This window comes from Mus caroli, chromosome 6, assembly GCF_900094665.2.
Source record: "Mus caroli chromosome 6, CAROLI_EIJ_v1.1, whole genome shotgun sequence".
NCBI lineage: Eukaryota > Metazoa > Chordata > Mammalia > Rodentia > Muridae > Mus > Mus caroli.
In genome coordinates, this window is record NC_034575.1 from 112,535,458 (window position 1) to 112,541,880 (window position 6,423).

The window sequence follows — 6,423 nt, forward strand, 5'->3', positions numbered from 1 at the left end:
CAGAAAGGAAGCTAAGAGCTGAGGCATTGCTCTCCTGAGGGATTAACTTGGTTTTTGAGAGATAGTTACTTCCCCATAAAAGCTGTTCCTACAAAAGAGTAAGCCTGGCCCTAATCCTTCCTGCTTTCCTGTGTGCCATGTGATCTCCCCATTTTTCAATGTTCTCCCACCAGGATGCTATGTGCCATGTGGTAAGGTACCAAGAAGACTCTTATCAAACAGTAACAAATGGGCCATTTCATCTTGGACTTCCAGCTTCCAAAATTGTGATAACTAAACAGACTAATTTTTTTTCTAATATAAGCTGTCATGCATGTTTTATTGTAACAATAGATAATAGAGTGATAAAATATCATAATAGAGAAGGTATTTGAGAATAATTGTAAAATAAAGAGCAAATACAACATTCAGAGTGCCCTCAACTTTGTAGACAAATGACTGTAGTGGGTATTAAGTGCTTAAAACATTTTTGAAAAGATTACGTAAGGAAATTCGGAGTAGCTGCTTTACGTAATGAACGTTAAAGAAATGGGGACTCAGAGGAAGAGTGTCTCCTTATTGTGTGATTCATTGTGCATTTGAAATGTGTCATCATATAGTTAGTGTCTCAACTGAAAAAGCAACTTTATAAGTCTGACAAGATGGTCAAGAGGTAAAGCACTTGCCACACAAATCATGTGACCTGAGCTCAGTCACTAGAACCCATATAAAGGTGGAAGAGAACTGACGCCACAAAATTGTCCTATGACTTCTGCATGCACACCATGACACACACCTACACACATTCACTCACATATATATACTTACCAGGCACACACAATAAATAAATATTATAGAAGAGATTCCATATTCCTAAGGCCCTCTTCTTCTCAAATTAATATAAAAATACATCAGTTTATACAGTATTCTTTCTAAAAATTAGGTAATATTCTGATCACTTTTGTAATATAGTCTTTAAAATGCAAAAGTGTGATCTTAGCCATGGATTTCACCCTTTTGGGACATGGATTTAATGTTCTATTTTATTGACATAGCTAAGTTTGCCAACTCACTAATAACCCGAGTCCTTCTGACTCCCGAGAGTTGTATCGCCAGTCTGCGGGGCCTCTGGCAGCTCTTTGACGTGAAATGAAGGGTTCTGAATGAGCATTGCTTCTCACCTGGGAAAGGGGTTGCTCTCTGCAGAAGGTCAGTGCACCAAGCTAATGGATTAAGCAGCCCCTGCGCGGTCTCTGGTTTCATAGCAACCAAGAAATACAGATCAGTGATCCTGACACACCTTGTACTGACACATTTTCATCACCTTGTGTCCCTTGGATGACATACCTCCTTTTGGTCATATGTCCTCCAGCAGTGATGCTCTTCCTGCCCCCACCACAGCCCCTCACCTCATTTTGAGCAGGTGTCTAATACATCCTCTTCAGGCTAACACAATCGTAGCAGCTCCCTGGCTCGCTGTAGAGGTCAGATGAGCTGTCTCAGCTGCCCTGCATCTCCTGAATGACTATACCATACTGAGACCCATCTCTCCCAGGTCCTCTAAAGTATATGGAGAAATACCCAAGTGACTTCTGGGTAGGTTAGAGACAGCCACTCCCTGTGCAGTATCTCACCCACTGCCCGCCATCACTAATCCTTTGTATGTCTTCCTTCCCATTTAATTCCATCATGTATTCATTCATCGAAAGCCAGGTGGTGGTAACTGCTTCACCATGTGGCACTGAGGGGCAAACCTGCACTGTTTCCCTAGGCTCCCTCCTTGCCCCCATTCCTGTCTGTTAGCTGGCCTTGTCTTTATCTATCACCTTCCTCAATATCCATGTGGGTTACACACTGATCTCAATGGTGCCATCTCCTTGAGATCTGTTCTGTAGGCCTGGTTGGAATGCCTTCACCTTGAAAGACCCTATTTTAGGCTTTTGAAATCTGTCAGATCCCAAAGACACCTGAGGAAAATGGCTGAGGTGCCCATTGGCACACCAAAGCACTCCCTAGCCCCAGAATCGTTCAGTACCTGTGGCTCTTCGGTTCTCTTTTCACCTCTAGCCCGCTACCCAGGTCTCTTAGTCAGGGTTTCTATTCCTGCACAAACATCATGACCAAGAAGCAAGTTGGGGAGGAAAGGGTTTATTTGGCTTACACTTCCATACTGCTGTTCATCACCAAGGAAGTCAAGACTGTAACTCAAGCAGGTCAGGAAGCAGGAGTTGATGCAGAGGCCATGGAGGGATGTTCTTTACTGGCTTGCCTCCCCTGGCTTGCTCAGCCTGCTCTCTTATAGAACCCAAGACTACCAGCCCAGGGATGGTCCCACCCACAAGGGGCCTCTCCCCCTTGATTACTAATTGAGAAAATGCCTTACAACTGGATCTCATAGAGACATTTTCCCAACTGAAGCTCCTTTCTCTGCAATAAGTCCAGCCTGTGTCAAGTTGACACAAAACTAGCCAGTACACCAGGGGTTTCTCTTCCCTTCCTCCAGCTTCTTTTTCCTCCATTATCCTGCCATTTCTGCATGCCCTCTCTCGGTCTCACTCCTTTTTCTCTTTGGTTCTCTGGGCTCACTCCTGGTTTTCTTGGTCCACCTGTTCACACCCCTTCTCTTCTCTTCTCTCACTCTCCCTCCCCCTCTTCTTGTGGCTCAGTTCAGGCTAGACCCTCCCAGATGCCTCTGACTGATTTTATTTTGACAATAAAATGCTTCTCTTCAACGATACCTTGAAGGGCCATGTCCTCATTTTTTATCCAAGTCCCACCACTCAAATAGGATAACTTTGAAATTTTTCTAGAAAAAACTGAAATGATCAGAAGTTAAATATAAGTCTCAAGATGTCCAAAATATAAAAGCTAAAATAAAAATAGAAGTAAGATGATCTGAAAAGGACCAGTAAAATCTATGAACTATTTTTCGGTCAGAAAAAAATGGTAACAGAAGACATGGCATTATGTTTTTCAGTATGATGAAATATGATTGCCAACTATAATTCACTATCCAGCAAGAATATGTTCAAGAAAAGACTAGGTTGTTTGCATTTCCTAGCCACTGAATATAGACCAGCAAGAAACAAGTTGATCAAGTGTCTGTGTAGGATGTCAACTCTTTTGGGTGTATGCCCAGGAGCAGTATAGCTGGGTCATATGGTAGATGTATTTCTAGCCCTTTCAAAATTTACTACTGATCTCCATAATGGCTGCACACATTTGCAATCCAACCAACCAACAGCAAGCAAGCCTTTCTCTTTCCCCACATCCTTGCTAGCATTTGCTGTCATCTGTTTTCCTAATGATGGATGAGTGATAAAGATTAGTAGTTTTGTTTTAAATAATGTCTTCCAAAGATGATACGTGTTGTGGAAACAAGACTGGAAGCCAAGAACTCTGCTGGTCTTAGTCTTAGAGTAGGTGTGTATGCACGGCAAGAAGCACAGCATCTCAGGAGCAGACATAAAGAGAGCGATGGAGCTTGATGCTTTCACAGTCAGGAGAAATAGAATTCTGGAGTTCAGAAACACTGAACAACTTGCCAAAGACCTTTGGATGATGCGTGGAGCCCAAATGAGGCTGAAGCAGGTGAGAGACAGCTGCTTCCCCACAGCACATTTGCAAACCACTGGGGACTCTTGGGTTTGAGTGCAAGGCCTTCCATGTCAACAGTCTCCATGGTTTATTTTGAATATTATTTAAATGTAATTTTTTCTTCTTTTGTTTTTCTTTGTATATGTTACTTGAGCAAAATAATGGATTTCACTGAAACATTTTCAAACATTTCTATCATGTCCTTTGATCATATCGCCCTCTCTCATCTCCCTCCCCTGACCTCTTCACTCTCTCCAAATACTCTCCCTTTAACTGGATCTGTTTGCTTCTTTAATCCAAATTTTACATATAAGCGAAAACATGTGTTATTTGTTTTCCTGAGTCTGGCTCATTCAGCTTAACATGATTTGCCCCATGAATTCCCCTACAAACATGGCTGAATAGGAACTTCACTGTGGATATATTTGCTCCCCAAGTTTATATTTTTTGCATGAAAAAAATCTTGATTATTTTATCTGCACAGAAGTTCAGGTGGCAAAATATCTCTTTCTTCATTTGAAATGTATATGTACTCTAATCATATATTTAATTTGAAATTAAAATATAATTACATCATTTTCCCATTCCCTTCTTAAGTATTCCTAAATATATACACACAATCTGTCTAGCCCGTATCATACTCGTATACTTTTTTAACTTAGAATTTTTGAGAATTTCATCCATCATTTACATTCTTCATTTCCATCTTCACTGCTTCCCCTCCAACTCCTTCAGTGCCCTTCCTCTTAAATCATGACATCTATAATTGTTCCTACTACACACAACATACACACACACACGTACACACACGTACACACACACATACACACACTTATTAAGCCCAGTTAGTTCTTCTCTTATGTACAGGATTTTAGGATGGCCACTTGATTGGTTGACCTATCAGGAAGCTTTTCCTTGGAGAAGACCGGTTCTCCTTTTAACCAGTCATTGGTTGCCTATAGCTCTTGATCTAGGAATTGGGTCTTGTGAGCTCTCTCGTATCTATATTGGCACACCGAGTGGTGTTGACATTATGCACGTCTGGTTTAGACAAGCACACCTTTGAGATTTCATGTGTGGAGCATCTCAGTCAGGTCTACACGTCACTGTCTAACAGCAGATACCCTAGTCTTCTCACTCTTAGTTTCCACCTCTTTTATTAAGCCTCAGGTATGAGAGTTGCATCACAGATGTACCACCTGGGGTTGGGCATCCCACAATCAGTTATTCTCTTATGGATTTCCGTGGTAGCCTCTCTGTCAGCTGCCAAAGGACGCCTCGTTGAGGGCTACACTTACCCATGGATATATTGCCCGCGCTTTTGTGTCCCCCTGGTAAGAACACACTCAGGGCAACCGGAATCTTCTGCAGCACAAGCTTTATTGCTTACCCCATCAGGAGCCAGTGGAGAAGAGAGCCAGAGAGAGAGCCAGAGAGAGAGAGAAACCCCTGAATGGCGAAAACCCGTCCCTTTTATGGAGGACTGTCCTCCGCCTTGGACGTGTTGCTCCCTGATTGGCTGCAGCCCATCGGCCGGAGTTGTCNTCACGGGAAAGGCAGAGCACATGGCGTGGAAAGCTACCCCGGCACATGTGCAGCTTGCTTGTTTACTACTTAGAACACAGGTGCCAGTGCCATCAGCGCCATCTTGTAATGGCGAATGTGAAGGCGGCTCCTTACAGTGATAAATACTTGGAATACAGTTAGACACTATACTAGGTTAGGAAAATGGCAGTAGTAGGTTCTCTTCTCACATCTGTGACCTCCCCAGCCATGGGTGGTTGGCTAGGTTTATAGTGTTAGCCATGAATTGCTCCCTGTTGAGTGGAGCTTAAGTCCAATCAAATAGCTGTTGATTACCCCAAGATTAGAGTGTCAATGTTGCACCTTTGTGACTTTCTCATGGGCCTGGTCACTGTTGTTGCTCATAGGCTTATAGCTGGGTAGGACTGTAAGGATGCTTTGATTGCTTGTTGACTTGTGTAGCACCTTTGGATTCCATGAGAGCTAGTCCTCAGAGAGGAGACTTCTAGGTCGGTTCCAGCTTCATTCCTCCAGATCCTGTGTGCAAAGTGTGTGGCATCTTCAGCAATAAGGTCTCACCTTTCATTTCTGGGAAGCCACCAGGGCCATTGGCAATAGCCTGGTTTATCTGCGGAGTCTCTAGAACCCTCCCTAAACAACTGTTCAAGGAGAGGTGTGTGTGTGTGTGTGTGTGTGTGTGTGTGTATGTGTGTGTCTCGCTATGGGTTTTCAAACATCCTTAGTGTTATCCTCCCCCAACTTTCCTCTCCCTCCCTATTACCCCAACCTGTCCCCTCCTTCCTCCACAGCACCTGCGTCTTCCTGTCCTTCTCTATAGAGTGCCTTCTCCCACCTTCCAGGACAGCTCCTTTCTACTTCACTGGAACATGTATGCTTTTTCAAGTTATCTTCTTTGGAGCTAGGATCAAAAACAAAAAAACAAAAACAAAAAACAAACAAACAAACAAAAAACTAGAGAGCATGTGGCATTGTTTGTTCTTTTGGCACTGGGTTACCTTCTCTGATACAATATTTTTCAGTGACACCCATTTACCTGAAAATTTCATGATTCTCATTGTTTTACAGCCTAATAGAATTCCACCATATATATGTAATACATTTTTACTATCCATCCCTCAACTGAAGAACATCTAGTTAGCTCCCTCTGTCTCTTGCACTTCCTTCAGTAGAGGTCTTGCTACTTGGCTGCTGGCTGCTTGGTGTGGATTTCTTTAGTGGATGCCTCTGCTTTTTTCTCTGGCCCTTCAGATGTTGGGGGTGACTTCAGAGCAGTTTTGATTTGCTGGGCTAGATTTCATTGCC